This window comes from Macrotis lagotis, chromosome 5 (genome assembly GCF_037893015.1).
Source record: "Macrotis lagotis isolate mMagLag1 chromosome 5, bilby.v1.9.chrom.fasta, whole genome shotgun sequence".
Lineage (NCBI taxonomy): Eukaryota > Metazoa > Chordata > Mammalia > Peramelemorphia > Peramelidae > Macrotis > Macrotis lagotis.
In genome coordinates, this window is record NC_133662.1 from 146179536 (window position 1) to 146206267 (window position 26732).

General features: G+C 33.1%; 1 protein-coding gene and 1 long non-coding RNA gene across 2 annotated transcripts in view; one reads left to right on the forward strand and one right to left on the reverse strand.

Moving 5' to 3' along the window:
- PDE7B (phosphodiesterase 7B) overlaps positions 1–26732 on the forward strand; it is a 494425-nt gene that overhangs the window by 42154 nt on the left and 425539 nt on the right. The window lies entirely within an intron of this gene.
- LOC141487999 (uncharacterized) overlaps positions 1–26732 on the reverse strand; it is a 33841-nt gene that overhangs the window by 3329 nt on the left and 3780 nt on the right. The window lies entirely within an intron of this gene.

Here is a 26732-nt window from a genome sequence, read left to right on the forward strand (position 1 = left end):
GTCAGTTATAATCAATCAAATATTTCTATAGTTTAATACTTCTTTTACTTGTGATATTTATTTAAATAAATGCTTTGGTTCTAGTATATTGATGATAAAAGATAATAAAAAACTATTCCTCTGTCATTACTTTTAATATCAATGTTAAACTTGTTATCATTGCCATTCAAAAATTAATGCTGACAATAACTGTATATTCCCAAACATAATTGTGTTGATTGTCTATCATTTTTACCATTTGTCAAGAAGACTGAACTATCATTAGGCTAGATTAGGAAAGGACATTGTTAAAGGATAAAGTATACTTTGTTCCTGTTTTACATTACTTAATGCCTATAAATTAAAAGATTGGCAGTATCATATTTCAGTTTCTCAATGTTAAAGATGCTTTGGAGAAGTCAGTTTATTCAATATTTTTACATAGTCTTAGTTTTTCATGATCTCATTAGAAATGTGTCATTTTTATGGTTCTTATTTAAATTCTTTCCATATAATTTACACCTAATATTTTCAGAGAACATGGCCAAGAGTCAACTAGTATAAGAAGGAAAAACGAGTTACTATTTGAACTTGTAGAAGAAATACCTTAATCAGCGAGACCCAGACTTGTTTGAAGAAATGAATAATTTATATGCTTTTGATTTCCACTGAAATTTAGTCAAAGTTGTTAAAAGATAGGAATAAAGTCACATTCAGTTAGAGGGAATAGAAATTCCAAGATTTTTAGCTCCAAATGAGTAAATATATAAAATGATGGATGCTGTTTTTAGGAAAGCCACTAACAAGTCATAGGAAGTTTATGATACCTGACTGAGGCCTAAGGAACTGGACTTGAATCTAAGTTCTGACACTTACTAACTTTGTAACCTTAGGCAAAGTGTTATACGTCTCTGACTCTCAATTTCCTCATCTACAAAATGAGGCCAATAATGCTTGTACTACTTACTTCACAGAGTGGAAGTGAGAACACTTGGAAAAGCATGATGGAAATGTAAGTTATTATTAAAGCTTCCATGACAGACCTTATAATTTTGTCTCTATTTTCTTGAAAAGGTAATTCTGAGTAAAGATTCCTAAGTAAACATAAACGTTCTGTGCTAAAAGTGAGTGACAAAAAGAAAAAAGGAGACCTTGAAGACAAAAGCCTCCCACATTTCCTTCACCTAACTGCACTTCCCAAATTGCATGATACCAATTAGCTTCCTAATTAACATGTTGTACTGAGTCATGTGGCAAATGCTCCAAGTGGCCCACACAGTTCTGTTGAAATGTGCATCTCGAACATCTCTTTTAAATTGAATGTGAAATACTTTGACATATCAAGTAGATATGGATCCTATTAAAAATAGAAGATAAAGTCATGGGGATAATTATGCAATTATTCCCAATATGCAAAATAAAACTTTTGATTTTAACTTGCAAGATGAAAAAACTTTGAATTTTTTTGATAGGAAAATAAAAAATAAGTGATTCAATGAAAGGAACTGCAGTTAAATTTTAAACATGAGACAAACCTTTTTGATACCCACATTCCCACTAGCTACATGTCAAAGAAGATGAGTATGATAAGTCAGCCAGTCACCTTGCAGAGGGCATCTTTACAATAAGCAGATCTATGTCTCATCTCCAAGTGACTATGTAAGCGTATATAAATTCAGGGGTACTTAGAGTGAACCCCTGAAGTGAAAGGTTTCATTTTCAATATTAATGCTATTTATTAAAATGCTAGAAAATGACTTATTTGGTTGGATTTGTCTCCTTGTGCTTCCTTAAAATTGCCAGTGTCAAAGCATGCATCTGTGAGGCTCTTCTCTAATACTGACTACATGAACTATCCTTGGGCCAATTATAATACAGTAAATAGGTTTGTATAAACATAGCTTAAGAGTTGGGAGGGACCTCAGCAGTCATCTAATCAAACCTTCTTCCCCTTCCCCTGTCTAGCATTTTTGGATGAGAAACAAAGACCTAAATGATATGATTATGTGATGAACATGTAAATAGGTGGTGCCTTTGCACAAACCCTGCCTCAGGTAAATCCAATTTCTTGCAAGTCAGGAAATCACTTTTACTGGTGTTATTGGCTTTCTAAGGACAGATAACAAGTTAGGTAGTTAGAAAGGGCAAAGGATAGTGCTGGTCAGGAAGGTCTAATTCAAACTCTTCAATAGATATTTACTAGTAGTATGGCCCCGGGCAAGTCATTTGCTTTTCTCAGTCTCAGTTTCTTCATTTGTAAAAAAAAAAGTACTTAAAAATGTAAAGAAAAGCAAATAACTTTGAAAACTGTAAGAACTCTAATCAATGTCATGACCATCTTTATTTCCAGAGTAATAAAGACTGAGAGCTAGTGAAATTAAGGACCAGAATTACACTTTTTTGGTACATCTGAGGAAATTGCTTTTGTTTGATCATGTATATTTCTTATGAAATTTTTGCTTTTCCAATAAGAGAGGGAATAGAAAAAAGATAAATAGATTTCTGTTCATTAAAAATTAATTTTAAAAAATTGGTGCTCTCAAATTGTGTTATATTTTTCCACTAGAACTGAGAGAGGAAGGCAGTAGAAGGAATGAGGAAAAGGAGGATTTATCAGAGACAAAACCAAGTGCCTAATACTCTCCATCAGCAATTTCTCATTTCCCCTTTTCTATTCAATCTTACCATCCTCAGCTTATAGACTGAAATGAAAATTGACATTTATGAGCTTTTGTGACAGGGAGTTCTTTGGAATCCTTGAAATCAGGGTACTATATCTCAAATGACTTAGACCTCTTCTCACTTCTGGGTTCAGCTCATTACTAACCTCTAATAACTGTTTCACATGGCAAGAAAAAGTAATTGCAAAAAATAGTAATGTAAAGATAAAGGGATGGATGTGGAATGGAAGTCATACAGTTTCCCCAATTTGATTATAAGTCTTTTAAAAATAGAAGTTTTCTGTTTTTTCCCCTCTTATCATACCCTTTTCCAATCCCTCCAAGCAGAATATAGTTCTATTTTTACAGTAGGTATTCAGTAAATTCTTATATTTTGAATATTAACATGAATATAAACTGTTAAAAAGAGAAGGGTAAGACAAAGAGCTAGATGACACCAGGAGGTAGTAGAAGCTTGATAAAAGAGAAAACGTATTAGACTCAGAGTCAATAATCATACCTGGGTTTGAAGCCTGACTCAGACAATTAGCAGTTGTGGGACCCAGTAAAAGTCATTTTATCTTTCTTGGCCTGCTTTGTCATCTGTAAAATTGGGAGTAGAGTTTAGATTCAATGATCTCTCAAGTACCTTTCAGCTCTAAAGTCATGATCTTCTTATTATCCCATTGGTACATTTGTATGGCAAGTGAAAGATGAAAGAAGCAAAGGTTTGAGCTTTTGAGCAATTAAATTTATTGAGGGATGCATGCCACTTGCATAACAAATCAAGACCAATAGCCTTCCTCAGTTCTTGCACTGGACCCTAAATAAAGGGAGTAACAGATCTTTATACATTAAAAACAATTAACCAAATAAGATGAATTAATTAAAAGAGGATGAGTAACCTATATACAAAATTAGGGAATCATATTTCTAATTGGAGGAAAGATTAGGAGCTTTCTAAATTGGGAAAGGGGATTCCCTAATTCCCTGAATTCAGAAAAAGAAGCATCCTACTTCCCCAAAGGGAATATTGAAACCATAATTGGTAACCAGTATGGGGCTTTCAAATGAAATATTTGGATTGCTTGAGATGTATGACTATGAAAAATCTCCTTGATTCAGTCTTCGGACCTGAATGGATTTTTGGTCAGCATAACCAAGGTTCTTCAGTTAAAGGTCTCTAAGCAACAGATAGAGATGCTCCAATTTCCTAGTCACGTAGGGTTGGGTCAAACAATAAAACAAAGTCAACTTTCAATTCCCACAGTTGAATAAAGTTTTCTTATAAGACAGAAATTGAATTTGACAAATAATTGAATAGAAAAAGAACTGAATAAGCTCTAGAATTAAGTAACAAGATCAAATCAGTGAGGTTCACTCAATTACCACAATTAACCACTTGCTGTTCTAGTCCCCTCAATTCCTCGTGTGTTCATGTGTGTTTGTGTGTATGTGTATATATATATAAATATACATATATATATACACATATGTGAGTATATTTAAGATTTATACCTACTTCTATCTGCTTCCAAAAGAACTTGAGGGAGTCAGCTACCAAGATTAAACTTCAATGTAAGCTACATTAAGCCACTAAAGACCCACATTGGAGCCTCAACATGGAATGGATGACATCTTGAAGGCTATTCCAGTGTGACATAAACTTTGTCAGGGTCCAACAAGCCAGAAAAAAATTAAGCACTTAGCTCATCAATGCACTGTGTCTATCATCATATGATTATTTTGGCCATAGAAATTCATGAAGACAATCTATTAAGTTGTGAAAGGCCTGTCATTTGTGTTGGTGGGAAAAAATTTTAAAGTACTGTATGAAGAAATAATGTAAAACAATAAAGGATAAAAACCAAAACAGAGATGATCTAATTTGGGTAAGGGAATAGTTGTTAACAGCCATCTGTGATGAATTTGCTCCTACTTTGGGTTCTGAGTTTAGCTGTAAGTTTCCTGATGGCTAAAGCACAGTTTTCAGTATCTGACAATAGACAGTAGACAGTGACTGTAGAGACAAACTGTTTCCTGGAAATAACTTTCAACCAGAATTTATCATGTGAATCCATGTATACAGAACATTGGGTAACAAAAGACTTCTAAATGTTGTTCAAGTATGCCATCCTTGCACAAGAAGGAATAGGTCACCCATCACAAGACAGATTTTCCTTCAATTTTGAGGAAAAGCACGTTTGAGAAAAAGAATATTAAATCATATTAAATTGTTTATTGAACAAATGGAAAGCATTATTTTTGAAAACCAGGAGAACTAATAAAGTATAATTTCACAAATGAAATTAAAAACCAAAAATAGATTGCACCTGTTAATCATTTCCACCAATTGTTTTGGAAACTTTGGTCATAGTAAATGTAATTGTTTAAACTCAATCACATGCTGCCTTCATAAACTCTACCTAATATTAGACACCAGGACCTTGTGTAAAGCTGATAATGTGTCTGTAACAGTTGCTTCATTCTTTCCTAGAGGCAGACCTATTTAATGATATATGTTTAGTTCCATATCTGCCTCCCTAAGGTATAGGATTTGGTGCTTTAGGGAAAATACTATTGGAGGAGGTCAAAGATTTCATTTTGATTCCCATTTTTGCTTCTGCTATTTAGTAGTTTCATGATAGTGTGCCAGTGACACTCATTTCTTCAAATATCATCTCTATGCAGATACTTTCCATATCTTTATATCCATCCTTTGTCTTTGTCTTACACCTCAGATGTCTCTTAGATATCTCCAACTGAATTCCTATGTAGGTATTTCAAACTTGTTATGTACAAAATAAGTCGCTCCCTACCTCACACTCCCTATTCTCTCCCCTTCTGAATGTCCCTGTTCCTCTAAGGGTACCATCATTCTCCCATGATGTGTTGTTTCCTGACAACTCCAGGAGAAATACCAGGAGCAATGGTCATAAATGTAGAGCCTATATTAGAGTGCTTTCTATCAAAGGGAATAGAGAGAGAGAAGGGAGGGTGGGAGAAAAATTTAAAACTCAAAACCTTGCAAAAATGATTGGTTAAAAACTTCCATTGCATGCAGTTGGAAAAACAAATACATTTAAAAAAATTTTTTAAATGAAAAGAAATGTCAAGAGCAGAACAGAAATATGTACACAGCATTTGTCAACTTAACCAAGGCTTTGTTATTGTCATATATCATATGAAAGTTTTTGGAAGATCTTGGCAAAATTCTGTTGTCCAAAGAAATTTTCAATATTGTATTCTAGTTTCACAAAAGTATATTTGAACAAGTTCTGGATAAAAGATGATGCTTTCATGCTTTCCCCGGTCATTAATGAAGTGAAACATAGCTGTATCCTCGTTCCAATACTTTTTAGCATATTATTTTCTGTGAAGTCAGATGCCTCCAGGAAAAACAAAAATATTATCAAGGTTGGCCACTACACTGATGGCAAATTAACTTAAAAATTCTGCAAGCCAAGGCAAAAGCAGAGGAAGAGTTGGTGCATGACTTTAAAAAAAATTATTTATTAAGGCAATGGGGTTAAGTGACTTGCCTAAGGTCATGGAGCTAGGTAATTATTAAGTGTCTGATGCTAGATTTGAAATCAGGTCCTCCTGACTCCAGGGTCGGTGCTCTATCCACTTAGCTGTCCTGTGTATGACTTTCTAATTGCAGGTGATTGTACACTCTTTGAGAGTAAGATGCAGCAGAGTATGGATTGATTCTCTGATACTTTTGCTAATTTTGACCTGACAGCTAACTACAAGAAAACAAGTACTCTATGGTCAGCACTACTCCATTCATGCATAGAATCATCAGTTACAAAAAATGGAGAAGTGTTGAATGCTATGGATAAATTCACTTACCTTGGCAGCATACTTCCTTTTTTATTTTATTTTTTTCCAATTACATACAAAGATAGTTTTCCACATTCATCCTTTTGTAAACTTTTGAGTTCCACATTTTTTCTAACGCATTCCCTTCCCTCCTCCCTCCCCATGGCAATGAACAATCTGATATAAGTTGTACACATACAATAATGTTTAACATATTTTAATATTAGTCATATTGTGAAAGAAAAATTAGAAGGAAAACCATGAGAAAGAAAGAAAAAGCAAAATAAATTTTTAAAAGTAAGCATAGTTTGTTTGATTCTGCATTTAGACTCCATAGTTTATTCTCTGGGTGTGAATAACATTTTTCATAACAGGTCTCTTAGGATTGTCTTTGATTGTTGTACTGTTGAGGAGAGCTAGGTTTGTCATAGCTGATCGTCATACAATGTTGCTGTTAATGTGTACAATGTTCTCCTGATCCTGCTCACTTCGCTCAGGATCAGTTTATGTGAGTCTTTCCAGGCTTTTCCAAAGTCTGATTGCTCATGATTTCTTGCAGAACAATAGTAATCCATCACATTCATGTACCATAACTTGTTCAGTTCAACTGATGGACATCTCCCCAATTTCCAATTCTTTGCTATTACAAAAATAGCTTCTGTAAATACTTTGGGACCTATGGGTCTTTTTCCTTTTTTTTTTTAATAATATCTTTGTGATATAGTAGTGGTATTGCTGGATGTAATTACTGTAGTATGTACAGTTTTTTTTTTTTTTTGGTCCTTTAGGCAAAGTTCTTAATTGCTCTCCAGAATGATTGGATCAGTTCACAGCTCTTTCAATAATCCATCAGGGCCCAATTCCCCCCCCCCCTCTTTTTTCTCCAACATTGATTATTTTCCTTTTTTTGTCATTTTAGCCAGTCAGAGTTGTGGGTCAGAGTTGCTTTAATTTGCATTTCTCTATTCAATAATGATTTGAAGCATTTTTTATATGACTATATAGATAGCTTTGATTTCTTTATCTGAAACTGCTTGTTCATATCCTTTAACCATTTACCAATTGGAGAATGACTAGTATTCTTATAAATTTAGCTCAATTCTCTGTATATAGAAATGAGTGCTCTAACAGAAACACTAGTTGTGAAAATAATATCTTTGTGATATAGTAGTGGTATTGCTGGATGTAATTACTGTAGTATGTACAGTTTTTTTTTTTTGGTCCTTTAGGCAAAGTTCTTAATTGCTCTCCAGAATGATTGGATCAGTTCACAGCTCTTTCAATAATCCATCAGGGCCCAATTCCCCCCCCCTCTTTTTTCTCCAACATTGATTATTTTCCTTTTTTTGTCATTTTAGCCAGTCAGAGTTGTGGGTCAGAGTTGCTTTAATTTGCATTTCTCTATTCAATAATGATTTGAAGCATTTTTTCATATGACTATATAGATAGCTTTGATTTCTTTATCTGAAACTGCTTGTTCATATCCTTTAACCATTTACCAATTGGAGAATGACTAGTATTCTTATAAATTTAGCTCAATTCTCTGTATATAGAAATGAGTGCTCTAACAGAAACACTAGTTGTGAAAATTGCTTTCCTTTTAATCTTGGGTACGTTGGTCTTATGCAAAAACTTTTTAAATTTAATGTAGTCAAATTATTCATTTTGCAATTTATAATATTCTCTAGATCTTGTTTTGTCATAAACTCTTCCCCTCTCCCACAGATCTCAGAGAAACTATTTCTTGTTCTTCTAGTTGGTTTATGGAATCACCCTTTTTGTCTAAACTTCCATTCCCATCTTTTCTTGATATAAGGTATGATCCGTTGATCTATGCTTAGTTTCTTCCATACTATTTTCTAGTTTTCCTAGCAGATTTGTCAAATAATGAGTTCTTATCCCAGAAGGTCAAGTCTTTGAGTTTATCAAAAAGGGATTACTAAAGTCATTTACTACTGTTTCTTGTGTATATTATCTATTCCACTGATCTTCTTCTCTATTTCTTAGCCAGTACCAGACAGTTGCTATAACTAACACTTTATAATATTGTTTTTGATCTAGTACAGTTAGGTCACGTTCCTCTATAAATTTTTTCTCATTAATTTCCTTGATATTTTTGAATTTTTGTTCCTCCAGAAGAATTTTTGTTACTAGTTTTTCGAGCTCTATAAAATAATTTTTGGAAGTTTGACTGGTATGGTACCAGCTAAGTTATTTAATTTAAATAGAATTGTCATTCTTTTTTTGCATTAACTCAGTCTACCCATGAGCAGACATTTTTTTCCAATTGTTTAGATATATATGACTTTATTTTTGTGAAAAAATGTTTTGTAAATGTGTTCATATAGTAATTTGTAATTCATATAATTGTGTTCTGGGTTTCTCCATGAAGCTGAGTTGCCATGCATTTTAACTCTATTATAGAGAGCACCATCTCAATGGGCTGGACACAATGCTCAAAAGGCAAACACATGCTTACCTAAAAGAATATTTTATGTAGAACTCACACAAGGCAAGCACTTATATAGTAGTTAGAAGAAATAGTACAAGGATACTCTGAAGTTCTCTCTGAATAACTTTAATATAATTTGTGAGATGAGAGATGCAAACACAGGACCATCCAGCATGGCATGCCTGTATCAAAGAAGATGCTGTGCTCTATGAACAAAGCAGAATTGTAATTTGTAATAACACAAAGGAAACATGAGAAGAGCAAATCTAGATACATCTCCATCCTAAGCTTGTGCCTAACCTGTGGAAGAACCTTCCAAACTTGTGTTGAACTGATTAGCCACAGTCATTAGTCTTCAATGATGTCATTAGTCTTCAAAAAGTAAAAAATGAACAGCTACTTAGCATAGTGTCCAGCATTTAATAAACAATTAATGCTAGTTGACTGACTCTCTAAGATTCACTTTTTCTTATCTGAAAAAAGGGTTATGGATACGTATCTTTATCTTCTACCAGGGTTGTGGAGAAAAATTATCTGAGTTAAGAAATTTTAGAGGATTATAAAAGTAAAATCCCCCCCCCTTTTTCATGAAACCTTTCCTGATTCTCCTAAGTTGAAAAATGAGCTGCTGCTAGGAATTTAGCTACTTTGTTCCTACCTCTCATATATTCATATTCTATTTTGAATATGTCCACAATGGATTGTTGTTTTGTTTTGTTTTTGAGGAAGAGTTGCTGCATTTCTTAGCTTTCTGAGTATAATGCAAATTCCTTTGGAGTAGGACTTCATCTTAGCTCTCCTTTATCACTTAGCACAATGTGTCATGTGGTAGACAATAGCAATAAATATTTGTTGAATTTATTGAAGTCTAAGGTTTTTTATATCCTTCCATGAAAAGACTCCACTGAAATACAAAATATTGTTATTGTTGGTTAAAATCACTATTTTATGTAAACACAAAAGTACACTTATAGGAATGAGAACCAATTTAATATACAAAATAAATATAATTGCCCTCTTGCCCCTTATTAGTCATGCATTTGGTTATATCTGCCAAGAAGAATCATCTAGTAAATTTCCAGAATGAATCAGGGACTCAAAACCATATATATATTTTGGAAGAAGAAAACCTTTATTTAAATGTTTAGCCTTCTTGATCACATCAAGACCCTGTAGTCAGGCTGCTGCTTGGTTTTTCTCTTTGAGGAAAAAAGAAATTCTTCTAAGACTTAAAATGGAAAAGCAAGGATCACTTTTCAATTATGAAAAAATTGATGACAAAATAATTCAAGTTTTATTCCCAGAAATTCCTTAAGAAATGCTATTATATTAAAATTAGTATTCATTATCGCTTCTCTCACTAGCATCATAGAAGAAGTACTGGTTTAAGAGTCTGCAGACCCAGGTTTAAATTATGATTCTGACACTTAATACATTTTATGATCTTTAGATGGTCACATAATTTCTCAGAGGCTCACTCTATTCAGTCAAATATGGGTAATAATATTCATACCATCTCCTCTGAGTTGTTGTGAAAAAAGCACTTTGTTAACCTTCCAGTTCTCTATAAATGAGTAATACCATTATTATTATTATTCTCTGTAATGTTCTTCTCTGATGACACTAAAAATGATAAACTTTTAAGAATGAACCAGTAATGAGATTTTTGAATACCACCTTTCCTGTACAGAATGACTTGTCCATGCCTTTCCCCACAAAACTGAAGAGTCCACGCTGTACTTCTGGTTAGAAGGAAAAAACAAAAACTTGGGTGTCTAGTTACAGTACTTCTGTAACTTGGACCACCACAAACATTTACTGAAGAAATGAAAGAGACCAATGCATAGTGTCCTCGAGGAGGAAAAAAGGTGGGGAAAATGGGGAATGAAACATTCTACCACTGGGTAGTGATTCTTTTTAGGAAGAGGTTATGCAAGACAAGGAGCACGTAGGAAGAGCAAAGTCTTATAAAGGGCAGAGAAAAGCACTCTGATGGGCAAATATTTTCCAAGACTGGTAAGAAAAATCATTTCCATACAGGTAAGAATCTTAAAAGTCAATTCTGTTCTATATACAAATTTGATGGCTGCTGAAATAAACAGCAATATTATGTGTGTGTATATATATATATATATATATATATATATATATATATATATATATATATCTGACAGAGCGGGGGTTCTTAATATAGGAGTCTTGGACTTTAAAAATACACATACATATGTGTGTTTATATATATATATATATATATATATATATATATAATTAACTTTATTTCAATATATTTGATTTCCTTTATAATTCCATGGATTTTGATGCATTAAAAATTATTTTGAGATAAAGTCCACAGACCTCCCCAAGCTGCCAAAGGAGTCCATGGCACAAAGTAGGTTAAACAAACTCTGACATATAAAGTCTATAGGGTATATATTTAGGAAATCAGTGTGGAGTAATGGAGTATTGCATCTGATAGCTGAGAACTTTGGATCTTAACCTAGCTTTGTTGTTATCTGTTTGACATAAGGAAAATCATTTATGCTTCCTGGATCTCAGTCTCTTCATCTGATTGGGCCAGATAATCTCTAAAATAACTTTTACTTCCAAATTTATAATTAGTAATAACTACATCTATCATAGTTTTGGACATAGATATATGCCTGTATTTCCATTATACATTTTATAAATATATCAAGAGAGAAAGGGGCTAATGCTGTACATATATTTATATGTACAGCTATATCTAGATGGATAAATAATAGAGGAGATAAAGACAGACAGATAGATAGAGACATATGCTTATAAGTACACTATAATATATCTATAATACAAATATAGGCATATATCATATCCATTTGTAGCATATAAGATTATGTTTATATTATATTTAATTATATTAATATTATATATATATATAATTTCTTTGATATATGCAACTTCCAGATAATAAAATTCCCTCTTCCAAAGCAGACCAATACTTTTGTGTCTTAAAGAATTTCTCAGAATATCAATAATTGATTTGTCCAAGGTCATATAGCCAGCATTAGTCTATGGTTAAATTTGAACCCTTGTTTTCCTGGCTCAAAAAAAAACCTAACTTTCTATCCATACTGCCTCTCTATTTCTTTATACATGCACACACATATATATTCATATATACATATATATATATATATCTGTAAGTATGCATAGACATAAATACAGATATATACCTGAAATATATATAAATTATCACACAAGAAGTAACTGATCTTTGCCTTGTTCATTCAGAAAGACTTTTGGATTATTTGTAATGAATGAATAATCAGATAATATGGACCAACATATGCTTTCCAAAATAAACCTGAGGAAGAAAGGGAGGTGCTTTCTTACTCCTAGAGATTGCCTATATGGCTTATCTTTGAAGTACATTTGGAACTGTTGAGTTCTCACAGTTGAGAAAGGCTCCCAAGATATTCTTTAATTTGTCTGGCATTCTAATTCCTTGGGATAAATTCACTCCCACCTTCTGGCCCAAATTATTTCTATTTTAGTGAGCCACTGTCAGTCCCTCATATCTGTATCCCTTAGCCACTTCTTGGGAATGGACCTTGCCAGACAATCACTGTATGACTGAGAATTTATGTAGAGACAGAATGGAAACGTTTGTCTTATTGAATTCCACAAAACAGTGAACAGAGCCCTGGTTAAGAATATGAACATCAGATCTTTAGTGTCAACTCTCCCACTATTGTGGGATCTTGGCCATTTTACTAGATATTTTGGAGACTCGGTTTCCTCATCCAAAAAAGATGATTGGTCTACATGAACTATTTAAAGCTTCTTCTCTTTGAATCTGTTTTTGAAAAGAAATGACTAGTCTCCAAATGGAGAGGATTCCTATAATATTCCTTTAGAGCTCTAAACAAGTTAGTTTCCAAGTAAATAAGAAAAGTTATGTATGATAGCTGCTTTATACCTACTGTAGTTTGAGATTAAAGGATTTAAAAATGTTCAGTTTTCAAAAGATTATGCTTGAGTAAGTGGGCCAATTTCTGCCCACACATACTTCCAAGTGACGTCAATGGGAGCTGTGCACACAGATCTCCAGGCAGGTTTTGGCTCATTATATGTGTTTTTATTTAAGAACAAATGCAGAAAAGATTCCTCTCAACTCAAATTACACAATTTGTTCTTCCTTGTGTCCTGAGTCAGCAATAGCCATAATATGAAAAATAAAGCTAGATATTCTTCATAAACAGTATCATAATGGAAATAAGAATGTTAAGCACTGATGGTTTTAATTCCTGGGCAATTTCTGCACAGGAGTTTGTTGGGTTTTTTAAAAAAAAAAGATTCATTGTAACATTTCACAGTACTCTAAAAGTCTAATAATTCATAGGTTGAAGGATTCCTGGGGAAAAGCATTAACTAATCCATTCTATTTTGTCCTGGGTTTGATTCCCAACATATTTACTGATCTTGTTGTGTACCTTGAGCAAGTTAATTAAGCTCTCTAAAGATTAATGGAACAAATTGCCTGGGGGTAAAAAGACAGAAAGAAAGAAGGAAATTTCATTTTTGTTCTCAGTTCTTCATAATTATTTCTACACTGGAAAGAATTGTCTTTTACTTCAATATTTAATAGATTTGCAGTTATAAGCTCTCTGCCATTGCAAACTTCTCTCACTGCTCCTAATGCTCAAATATATCTCATCTTGTGCATGTCTTTCTGTAAATCCTCTAGATTCTAGAAATATTCCTCTCTCTCTCTCTCTATATATATATATATATATAGAGAGAGAGAGAGAGATAGATAGATAGATATAGATATAGATATAGATATAGATATAGATATAGATATAGATATATATGCATATGTGTGTACATATATATTTTTTTCCTTCCTTTTGCTCTTCTTTTTATGGGCAGTCTTGAGGAAGTCTTTTTTTGTCACTTGTTGAGCACTAACCATTGTTGGTAATATAGTACAGGCTACTTGCATTCCCTCTGAATCCTTCCCTTTGGGTAACCTTGAGTTCCAGTTCTCCTGAGACCATTTTGTTCATAATTTACAGTCAGATAGCATTTCCTCAAAAATGCTGATATCAAAAAGATGACAAGCAACTTGGGATCAATAAAAGTACTATATAACTTCCCAAATTCAATCTAGTCCAGTCTGTCACTTCCTGCTATTCAGTTTTTGACTGAACTCACTAGCTTACTGGAACTCTTTTCAAATGGACCTATTACTGTTAACTCCATAGACTGTGTTGTTATTTTACTAATATTTTTTTCATCCAATTTGGTTTGGTTTTATTTCTGAATGATTAAACCACTCTTTTAAGAGTTTATAATTTTATTAAAGAGGTTTAGAATAATGTCATATGCAAATAGAAGTATTTACAGAACTTCAATATTAAAAAGAATCCCTCTTCTATTTGCACTTTGGGCAAGGTAGCATTTAGAAACACTAGTCAGCAGCCAGAAATATAGTATAAATCTCCTTGTTTTTTTCATTCTTCTTTTTGGCTATAATACTCAACCATTCTTTGAACAAATCTGCATCTGTCATGAAATTATATAATCATAATTTATGTGAGGGGAATAGAGGGAAAGTTATATCTCTAATTGCTTACATGAATGAAATAGAGGGGGAAAAGTAGATCAATGAATTGGACATACAACTAAAAAAAACTAGAAAAAAAATTAAAAATCTAAACACCAAGTTGGAAATTCTGAAAATCAAAGGAGAGATTAATAAAACTGAAAGTAAGAAAATCATTGAAATGCTATATAAAACTAGAAACTAATTTTGTGAAAAAAGAATAAATTAGATAAATCACTAGTTAATTTGGTTTTAAAAAGGAAAGAAAAACCAAATGTCTAGTATCAAAAATGAAAGTAGATTCATCACCAAGAAAGAGGAAATTAAAACAAATGTTAGCAGTTATTTCACCCAATTATCTGCCAATAAATTGACAATCTAAGTGTAATGGATGAATATCTACAAAAATATAAATTACACAGATTAAGAGAAGAAACAAAATACTTAAACAATGCAATCTTTAAAAAGCAAGTGAACAAGTCATCAATGAATTTTCTAAGAAAAAAATTCCCAGAACCAGATAGATTCATAAGCAAATTTTATCAAACATATAAAGAATATTTAATCCCAATATAACATTTGTAGAAAATAGGTAGAGTCCAATAAAATAATTTCTCTTATTTGTATCACATACAACAATGAATTGAAAGGGGATCAATATATTCAGTTCTTTCTTAGTCAATTTTTTGTGAATTGATTATCTTTTTTGCATCCCTATAGCTGTTTATAGTCATACTTTTGTAAATTCTTTGAAATGAAAAACAGCAAAGCTAAGTCTATCAGTTAGAAAGTGCATTGAATAAAGTTCTGGGCCTGAAATCAGAAAGACTGATTTTCCTGAGTGCAAATCTGGTCTCAGATATTTAAATATCTGTGTGACCTTGGACAAGTCTAATAACCCTGTTTGCCTTAATCATAACCCTGAAATTGTATATCATCCCAGTATCTTTGCAAAAAAAAAAATACTCTAAATGGGGTCATGCAAAAGTTAGATACAACTGAAATGACCAAACAATAGTACAAAAGGTACCACCCTCTTAGTTCTTATGACTGAAGAACAATCTCTCACACAACTGCAAAAACAAACTGGATTCAGTCCTCTTCACATAGAGTAGCAGCAACAACCTTAGAAGGAAGTATATTCTTAGAGGTTAAAACTTTCATGGGTTAGGGAGGCAAGGCTGTTACAATCATACTCAGGCATGTTTATGCTACTTTTTCCCCATATCACCTTTTACATCATGGAAAATTACAGTTAATTGTCTTTAAGAAGAATGATTTCCTAAATTGAGTCTGTGGCTTCAAACTTTAGATGACAAGTAGAATAATTTAAACTGAAAAAAAATGCCAAGTGATGACTTAATAATGGTCTTTTCATTTAGGAAGTCACATAAGGTAATAAAGAATAATGTAAATCAATCTTTTCCACTTTGACTGATGGCAGAACAGGAAAAGGTGGATTCAATCTGTCTCAATATAAGAAAAAAATCACCTCTCAATAAGGGGTTGGAAGATTCAGAAAGTAAGAAGACTTGGAAACTTCTCTGGGTTTCTTAATATAGGAGTAATTCCTGGATAATTTAGACGTGATTATGCTTAAAATAAAGGTTTTTTTAACTTGTTTTATACTATGGACACTTTGGGCATGTTAGTAAGGTCTCTGGACCTCTTCTCAGGACAGTGTAAATTTATAAAATAAGATTTAGGATTACAAAAGAAATTAATGATGTCAAAATATAGTTCTCAAAATATTTAAAGAAACCAATTCTAATATTCCAGGTTAAGAATTCCTGGTTTAATGAAAGATAGTGACCTAGATTAAATTCAGTTCAATTCAAATCAACACAAATAAATTAAATTAATTAAGCCTTTATTAAGCACCCCATCTGCTATGGTTAGATCATCATGCTTAAAGATTGCAAATTCCAAGAAAGGCTTGACACAGGCTTTTTTTTTTCCAGGAAGTTACAGTTATATAAGGGAGTATGAGTGGAGAGGAGATATATACAAATTAACTATGAGATAAAGTCAAAACAAAAGGCTCAGCTATGGTACTATGAGAAATTTAGAGAGAGAGATCATCTTCGGTTAGAGATAGGAGGAAAGGAGTTATGAGGACCTTAAAGTTAAAGAGATACTTCATCTGATGGAAATAAGTAGTGATGTTTGGGTGATGACATGGGCACTCCAGTCAAGAGGGAAACAATCATCAAAAATACAATGAAACACAGTAGAAGGAAATAAGATGTTCTTTCCCAATTCCTGCTAGGTTCGGGATTCTAAGGTTTGCCATCACCAAAAATTTACATTGACTTTTTTCAGCTAAAAATAAAATAAACTAGTTTCTTTTCCAATTACCATGCAGAATATTACAGAATTACAAAAAAATCAATATTTGGTGCATGGGGGCAATTAGGTGGCACAGTGGATAGAGCAACTGGCCCTGGAGTCAGGAGAACCTGAATTCAAATGTGACCTCTGACACTTAATAATTGCCTAGCTGTGTGACCTTGGGCAAGTTACTTAACCCCATTGCCTTTAATAAATAAAATTAAAAAAAAATATTGGTGCATGCACTGAGTTTGGAAAAGGGTCCTTTTACCAGGTTTCTCTTCTAAGAAGCACCTGCTATTCACGTTGTTTGAAGTTATTAGTCATTTCTTCCCTCCAAGTGTTTGGCAGAGCTGCCAAGTAGAGATGTCATTATATGCACAGAGCAGATAAAATCAATTGTCTCCAAGAATTGTCAGTCGATATCCTAGGGTGTTTTGGGGAAGGTTGTTTTGCAGGCTTGTATTTCGTATTCTCTCTTCTTGTATTTGGTCGTCCTGTCTTCTTTCAACAGAAGCCTGAATTTTAATTTCATGCATGAACTATGTATTTGGACACTCTGCAAGAATTATGATGATGATGATGATGATGATGATGATGATGATGATGATGATGATGAGAAAGGCCCTGATTTTTCTGGAAATTGAATGACTATCAATAGCATTAACTGCCCACTTCTGTTGGCAATAGAGAAAGATAAGGGCATCACATTATTTCTCTACTTTTTCCTCTAATTTTTCCCTTTCTTCTTATATGCTTTCATTTCTATTCTCTCCTTCTACAAGTTATCCTGTCTTTAATTTGCTTAATACAGGAAATAGGTTACTGGATGCTCCTTCCCTGGGAGTCAATTATTAGTTATATGAAACTGGGAAATTCACTTAATGTCTCTTAATCTTAATTGAAAGGTAATATAAAAAAGATCTGTACTTGGATATATGCACTTCAGGTTTTGGTGGAGTTGTTTCACTTGATTTAAAATTATGACATAATCAGAAATATATGACATTCAATGTGTTTGAATGAAATACAGTTCTCCATACCAACATGACACAGTCAATAGGACATAAGACTTGGAGTTAAGAAGATATGGGTTCAATTCCTGCCTCCAACAATTACTATGTGACCTTGGTCAAATAATTTAACCTCTCTATGCCTTAGTTTCCTCCCCTGAAAAGATTGATTTCATTGTCTTCTAAGGTCCCTTCTGTTTTGATTTTTATTTTTTTGGCATTTGCAAGGCATTGGGATTAAGTGACTTGCCCAAGGTCACACAGATAGGTATTTTATTAAGTGTTTGAGGCATGATTTGAACTCAGGTCATCCTGACTCCAAGGCCGGTGCTCTATCCACTGAGTTACATAGCTGCCTCTCTAAGTCCCTTCTAGCCCTAAATCTAAGTTCCAGCGATCCTATGAGATAATTCAATGACTTTTGTAGGAGGGAATTCCAGTTCAGCTATAGTTTGATTCAGATAGTCTGCTTCTGTGATTCATGAATATTAGAAAGTTATGTTTCCTTTAAAGGGGAATTCAGAAGTAATCTACACCAGTTCCCTCATTTTTCCCCTGAGGACACAGAAAGTCAGAGGGGTTAAGTGAATTGTCACTTTTTTAAAAATTCTGGTCCATCTTCTAATTTTATTTTTGAAAAATTCTTGACATTACAAAAGCATACTGAAATGTATTATTAATATTCCACTCCTACAGATCAGTGACAAAACAGAAAAAAATTCATGAGCCAAAAACAAACAAAATTTTAAAAATTTTAAAAGATCTCACACTGCAGACTGATGCAAAGACAAGTCTCCAACCTGGGTCTCTTGAGTCCTAGTTTGATCCTGTTTCTGCATCATTTATGACCACTGTGGTGACTTCTTTTGTTCTCTATTTCTCCCAACCCAACTCCACATGGGTATAAGTAAAGTTCTACATTTGGATTTTCTGTACCTCAGATTTTTTCCATTTGATGTGATGATTGTGTGTATGTGTGACATACAATGTATATGGATGAAATACAACTCATCATACAAAATCTTTCTTTTAAGAAAATCTTTTGGCTTTATGAACACTATTTCATGACTCTTTACAACATAGTAAACAGCATATGATAAGGTCCTCATTTTACCTTGAATGTGAATTACCCAATATCATTCAATAAGTAAATATCAAGATCCAGCTTAATTGTTTGGAACATGGTATTTAAAGAGGTGAAGGCCACAGATTTGATTAAATGAGAAGAAAATAAATAGGCTCCATGATGACAAACTGCATCCATAATATTCATCAATTCTTTTGCCAGTGTATACCCATTGTCTACAGGAGGATTGATGAAGGAGTGTGGATGCATTTGGTACAATTTATCACCACTCATGAGAGTGAGTGACTTAAATATATGTTTAATTAATGACTCATTCATTCAGCAATTCTTGACTTCTATTCTGTGCAAGATCCAGTAATGAATAAAAAGGATGATTTTATTTGGAAGGGAACTTAGAGGTCATTTAGTTAAACCATCTTCATCTTATAAATACATGAAGATCAGAAGGGAGATTTGAGCTCATCTCTCTCCACCAACTCATTCTATATAAAATTACTTGCCAAGCCAATAGTCATGTACACAATGACCTTCTACACAAGTAGAACTGGAATAGGAGCACAAGTCACAACATTCCAAAGTCAATATTTTTCATTGTACTACATTGAGATCATGGTATCATGGGAAAGGTTATTGTCATTGTTTAGTACCTTGTGTCAGATTTTTTTGTGATCTCATTTGGGGTGTTCTTGACAAAGATACTGAACTATTTCCTTCTCCAGGTGATTCTACAGATAAGAAAAATGAGGTAAATAGGGTTATGTGATTTACCTAGGGTTTCATAGCTAGTAAATATCTGTGGCTGCATTTGAATTCAAGTCCTCCTGACTCCAGAGTCAGAGTTCTATCGATGTAGCTATCCCCACTGGAAATAAGAAAATCTATCCAGTTGTGTACATGAAACATACTAGATGGTCACTAAGGTCACTTCAAACCAGCAAGTTCTGTACTTCTGAAATTACCACTAGTTGGCTCTCTCATATTGAGCAACTGAGGGGGCCTTCATTCTCTCCTCTCTAAAAAAAAAAAATCTTATACTAGATTATCTCTAAAGTTCTTTTTAAAGTTAATATTCTGTTATAAGCATATTGATTCTTTAATTCAATGTCTATTAGGCAGTAATAATATTGAATATTTGGATATTTGTGGATTCAGAGGTCAAATTTAAAATTTATATCTAATAGTTTTTCATTGTCACAGTTCATAAATACATATCTATGAAGAAACCCCTAGGCCCTAGATAGTAAGGAAGGGTGTTATGATGGGTTGAAATTGATGGACTGCTAGCTTTTGTAAACAATGAGGGTATCCAAAGATAGCCTTGATAAAAAAAAGTAATTTTCACAAAATTAAGTATGAATAAATATACAAGTATCCATATGAACATATATCTATATATATATATATATATATTTACAAATATAAATTTCCTTTTTGCTAGTAAATTATTTCCTGACTTTTTGTAATACAAATAGTAAACTACACACACATATATATAATGAATATACAAGAAATTCACTGGTACACTACTAATATTTTTTAAATTTGAAACTGCAAGAAGCTTATAGATAATGCATTTCCCAAAATTTAGACTAAACAAATTTAACAGAAGAAATAAGAGGATATTTCCTTAACAAAAGACCAAGCAAGCCCAAAGATTCTTTTGGGAATGATTATGGGGATGGGATAGAGGAGCTGATGTTTTTCTTAAGGTGTATTATCTGCTTTTTCATTGCTCAGTAGTGGTAAGAAAACATAAAAAATAGGTATATACATAGATATAGATATACCTAATGTGTACATATTATATCAATCTATATAGAGAGATATATGCATAAATACACAAAAATACATATACACATATAGATACATACATATAAATAAAACTACTATGTACCAGTTACTGGATTAGGAGCTGAGGATATAAATACAAATGATGAAATAATACCTATTAATAAGGGGTTTATATTATAATGGTTTATATTAAAAATGCACAACCTTTTCTATATGTCTGTATATATATATCTGCATATATTCATGCATACATACTCAACATGAACAAATGTAAAATACAAATATAGTATATATATATATATATACAAATTGAATATCTATATACATAGAAACACATAATACAAGTTCAAAATATTGCTAGAATAAACTGCCTCTTAGACTGCCTACCTCTCTTCAAAGTCTAATTCAAGAGGCACATCTGATTTTAGTTCTTTCTTGATAACCCTCCCTATTAGTTAGTGCCTCCAGTTATTAGCATGTCTTGTATTTACTCATATGTGAACAAGTTACACACTCTACTCACCCCCTTCCTTAGAATGCAATCTTGAGAATAAAAACTATTTCAGTTTTTGTCTTTGCACCTCCATTCTCTAAACACAGTGTCCAGACCATAGTAAATACTTCATAAATCTGTTAATTGAATGGTTTATTTATTCTTAAGACCCCAATTTCCTTCTTCGCATAAATGAATAGACTGACCTGTAAAACTGCCAAAATGATAGGATTTACAGTTAGGACAGACTCTATTTAGTCAAGCCCCTTAATTTTATAAATGAGATAAGTGAGTCTCACAAAGAATGTCAATTAATTCAAAATCAACAGATAACAATTAAACTTTTATAAGTAAAACAGTATAACAAGCCTCCATCTCTAACCAGAAGGGAAGCAAAAGATGTGGTTCTGTTTACTTAATCACAGAAACCTTGGAGTTGATCATCTAACTGGGGTTTGAATAGTACATGTGCAAAATTTCCTTCCATGAATGAAACTAAGTGCAACCAAGGTGATAGATGCTTCCCTGGCTTATTTTCTATTATGGTTACTTGGCACTGAAAGGAGTTGGTCCTTTGGTATGGTGCAGCAAAACATGAGTCCTCTTTTGATCGTTCTTCTGATGGTAGCAGAAGGTGGGGTACTAAGCTAGGTTAAAAGAGTCAACCTATTGTTGTTCTCTTGCTCAACTTTCCTCTGTCTCTACACTTACTCTATGGAGAATGTGCCCTTTTCTCTGCTTCATTCCAGATCAAAATTGACTTAACTAGGTTGTGTTTGGGACCTCAAATATTTCTCTGCTTTGTGTTTCCTTTCTTGGTTGGGTAATCGAACATTGTTATTGAGGTGGCCATGTGCAGACTTGAAAATAACCTCATTTAGTTGAGGAGATTCAAGGGTCATGGGGCCTTTAAGTGTCACTATCTGGGGTCAAGAAAAGTTTTTTCTCTTAGATAAAATAGCTATAGAAAAGAGAGGAATATGAGAACCTGGTCTGGCTTTCCAAAAGTCAAGAACCTTTGAGGGACAGCATGCAAAGCTGAGATGAAATTAATGCTGTCTAAATAGTGGTCCTACAAATTGCTTGATGTTTAAATATCAGCCTCTTGTGAAAGCATAAAGTAGTTATAAATGATGATATTATATTTTGTTTTAAGTTGTTCTATAAATATATGCTTATAGATATCTTTGATGTTTTAGCATTGCTTTTGTGGGTAGTAGACACATACCTGTACCATTCTACTACTTCTACTACTACTACTACTACTACTACTACTACTACTACTACTACTACTACTACTACTACTGCTACTTCTACTACTACTACCACTACTACTTCTACTACTACTACCACTACTACTATTACTACAACTGCTGCTACTACTACTACTATTACTCTTACTACTACTACTACTATTACAACTGCTGCTACTACTACTACTACTACTACTGTTACTATTACTACTACTACTATTAGACTACTGCTACTGATGCTGTTGTTGCTCCTGCTACTATTATTATACTACTACTACTGCTACCACTTATAATAATAGTATTTATATAGAGTTTTAAGGTTTGAAAAGTGTTTTACAAATATAATCTCATTTTACTCTCACAACAAGAAGCAGGGGCTATTAGTATCTCCATTTACAGAAGAGAAAATTGAGGCAGAAAGAAGTTGGGGATACAGTTAGTAAGTATCTAAGGTTGAATTTGAACTTGGATTTTCCTCACTTTAAGTTTAATTCATAACACCTAATTCATCTTGTATATATAGAATATGTTTCTCCCTACTTTGATGAAGCTTAATTACGAGTCAAAACAGAAGCTTTGAATAAGTGTCCCTGAGATGCTGTGTTGAAGATTTAGTTCTTTGAAAAATATGAAAAAGAAGCCCAGTTCCCTGATCATTAGAAGCCAGGCTTTTCCAAGAACTGGACCTGATCTGGACCAATGTGTATGACTCCAAAGCAGAAAGACTTCTCAGGAAGAAAGAGAGAATGAAGTACCCCTACCCTCTTGTCTCAAGTGTTTTAAAGTATTATAATAATGTTTTTAATCATTTCAATTCTATTTCTTACAGTAATTTCATGATACAATTCAACATTTCCTTTATTTATCCTCTTCTTGACTATTTTGGCTACAGTTTCTCTCTCCCTTTTTTTGAATGTCTATTGCTTTAGTAGCTCCTCAAAAGCAACCAATATGAAATCTATACGATTCTCTCAATCTAATCCCAGTTTCCTCATCAAATATTTCTTTGGTGCCTGACACTACTACAAAGTGACTGTTCATCAGTCGCTTTTCAAATCTTTTCCCTTGACTTCTCTCAGGGTTACTAAACGTGGGGAACCACAGACTCAAATGTCACATTCCCGTGGTCTGTGGTGTTCTGATTCTCTATCCACAGTGAACCTTCTGCAGTGGTTAGTAGGATTGGGGTTGGGTTGGGGGTGTTTTGTTTGATTGTTTTAAGTGAAGATGGATACAAGCATTTACCACCAGCCTTTGTGGGGATATGGGGGCAGGGAGAGAGAGGAAAGTGAAGAAATATGGTCAATAATTGCCTTTTTTTATTCTCCATGAATGCTCCCGGAATACCTCTCTCAAAATCTTCCACAACCACAATTATGTGCAGGGTGGAAAAGAGAGGAATATGCTACAGAAAAGCATGTCAATTTAATAAAGTGATTTGGTGCCTGGTACAGGATAATAATTTTTTTGTTTCCATTGTTTTAGAAGCAGAGGATCTTAAAGGGGGAGGGGGACCTAATCATTTTAATCAAATGTCTTTGGATTAAGCCTACAATTAATGTTAGACATAATCTCTCAGCTTCTTCTCTTAGAGTCTGGTTGGCTTTATATTCAGTTCAGCTATCTATTACTGGTAGTTGGTTCATTAACTGGAATGGAAATCAAAGAACCTGGTCTATTTTCATTTTATTTTAAGACCCAGATATGAACAAATAATAAAGAAAAGAGAAAGACGGTAAAGGAAAATAGGAAAATTCCTTTCACTCAAAAAATAAACATACCAACAACTAGAGTAAACTCACAGATAATTGGCTCATACTCAACTTTTCTTACGTGTCAACATTAAGTTCATATGAACTGCTTTCAGCAATCCTTAGGTTAAACAATAATCTGTCTTTCTCCAATTCTACCTGTAGATTTCTAATGTATTCATAAGATTTCCTTCCATATGTCATGCCCACGTGACAACTTGTCAAGAACAATGAGTCTTAGCAATAAAATAAAAGGAGAAACAACTCTTAACAAAAATAGCATCTTAGTGTGGGAAGTGATCCTTGAGGTCATTGTTCTTCTACCCAATTCAGGAACAACTTCCACTGCTTCATTAAAAGGCAACCATCTAACTGAACATTTCTTGTACAAGAGAATTCACTATCTAGCCCATTTCACAGTTGAACAGCTAATTTTTTTAAAAATTTATCCTTTTATGAAACCATATTCTGCCCCCATTTCTACAAATTTTTATGCTTAAAAGTCATAGAAGATTGAATAAAATTAAAGAAACATTGATGTAATATTTAAAATCCTACACATGCTGGAGCCAGCTCATAGAGCTCATAAGAGCCAATTAAACTTTTTCAGTGTCATCATTTATACTTCAAAAATTGGTAAATATTAAAAATTAGATATTAAATTGTTTTTGATTGTTTAGACTTGAATAGAAGATGACAGAGAACTATTAATAATTTAAACAATATAAAAGTGTGTCTTGAGTTTTCTGTTTTAAAGAGAGTTGGTTGATTGGGTATAGTGGAAAGAGACCTAGACTTGGGGTCTGAAGGTTATTGAATTTAAATCTTGCCTCTGACATTTATTAGTTATGAACAGAGGGAATTCACTTAATTTATTTGAATCTGAACTCCCTCATAAAACAAATTAAGTTACAGAACCTCTCGCTAGTCTAATTTCTTTCTTTATAAATGATATGGTTGGATTACATGATATCTAAGTTCCTTTCACTTTATAATCTATTTACTAGTTTAAGGATCTTAACTCTTGAAGAAGATGAAGCAAAAAGAATCAAGGGCTTGGTTTTCTTTCTGTTATCTGTTAATATTACCTTAACCCCAAACAGTGGATCCAACCCTTCCTGATTCCTCTTGTTCCAAACATAGCTGTCAAAACCTCTCTTCTTGTCCTTTACAATTTTTACCCATCTTAGATGATTCTATCTTTAGTCTTCTTGATATTGTTCATACTGGTTTTTCTCATTCCTTTTTTTGTCCTAAATGATATACTTCTTCAGAGTGATACCAAAGAAAAAGTTTTAGAAACTGGGTTCTGATTTCAAATATGAACTCTGCCTTTTACTAACAATGTGACATTAGGAAAATATTTTTATCTCTCTATTAGCTTCTTCCTTTGTAAAATTAAGGTCTTTTTTAAAGATGGCCTCTAAGTCTAATCTCTGATACTATTGCAGCTTTCCCCTCCAAGGTAGATTTCCATATATTTCACCATTTCCAAATATTTTCATTAGTTTTAACAGCCCAGATCCCCACAGAAGGACTCACTACTTCTTCCTTTTGGATTCAAGGAGGAACTGAGAAATTGAGGTTCATCATTCATGATCCTCCATTCAGCATATTCTCCAATATTGATTAACCAGCTAACATCTCCACAATATCAGTTCACAAATAGACTTCAAATCAAAGTGAGATTTAAGGGAAAGGTATATCAAGGACTAATGTGCCAAAAAAAAAGAATGGCTGGCACACTTTCACTTCTTACCACATCATTGGTCACTGGAAAGAATTGTCTCAAACTTAAAATTTTGTATATAAAAATTCTAGCCACCATTGCCAACCTGACAGCAAGTGAATTTGCTGGCTAGTAAAGTACAAAATAGGCTGAATAATTGCACCTTCTCCAAAGACGATCACCCATTATTCTGTCAACTGTGCTTTTAAAATCAAGCTTGTAGGATAGCTGCCTATGCAATATTTGTTTCTTTCTGTGTGTCCCTTTTTTCTTCCTCATTGGGATTATTCATGATCAAATAGATTTTTTCCCACTTTTAAGGCTTCAAGTTCATTTTGTGCCTAATTCCCTTTTAAAGTCTCAGACCATTAAGTTGTATCTGTCTGCTTTGTACACTTTTTAACATAAATGCATCACTGAGGAAAACTCAGGAGAGGAGATTGCTTTTCCGGCTTCTCATTTTTCTTAATAAATATTCGAAATCTCTTCTCATCAAGCAAAGTATTGATAAATCTCAGATAGATGCCTAAAAAGAAAGATTAAAATTAATTCTTTATGAAAAATAACCATAGGGTACTGACTGAAGTTCATTTGTAAAATGAAAATTTAAATGGCCCTGTAATTTTTGGAAGGGATTAAATGAAACTAGAGAGAAACTAAAGGAAGAAAAGACTGAGGTTGTGACTGGAATGATTTTAATTTTATATAATTATACCTTTTAACCTTACAGAATTAATGTTGCACTCCCTACTTTTGATACATTACTTTCATCTTATTAGCC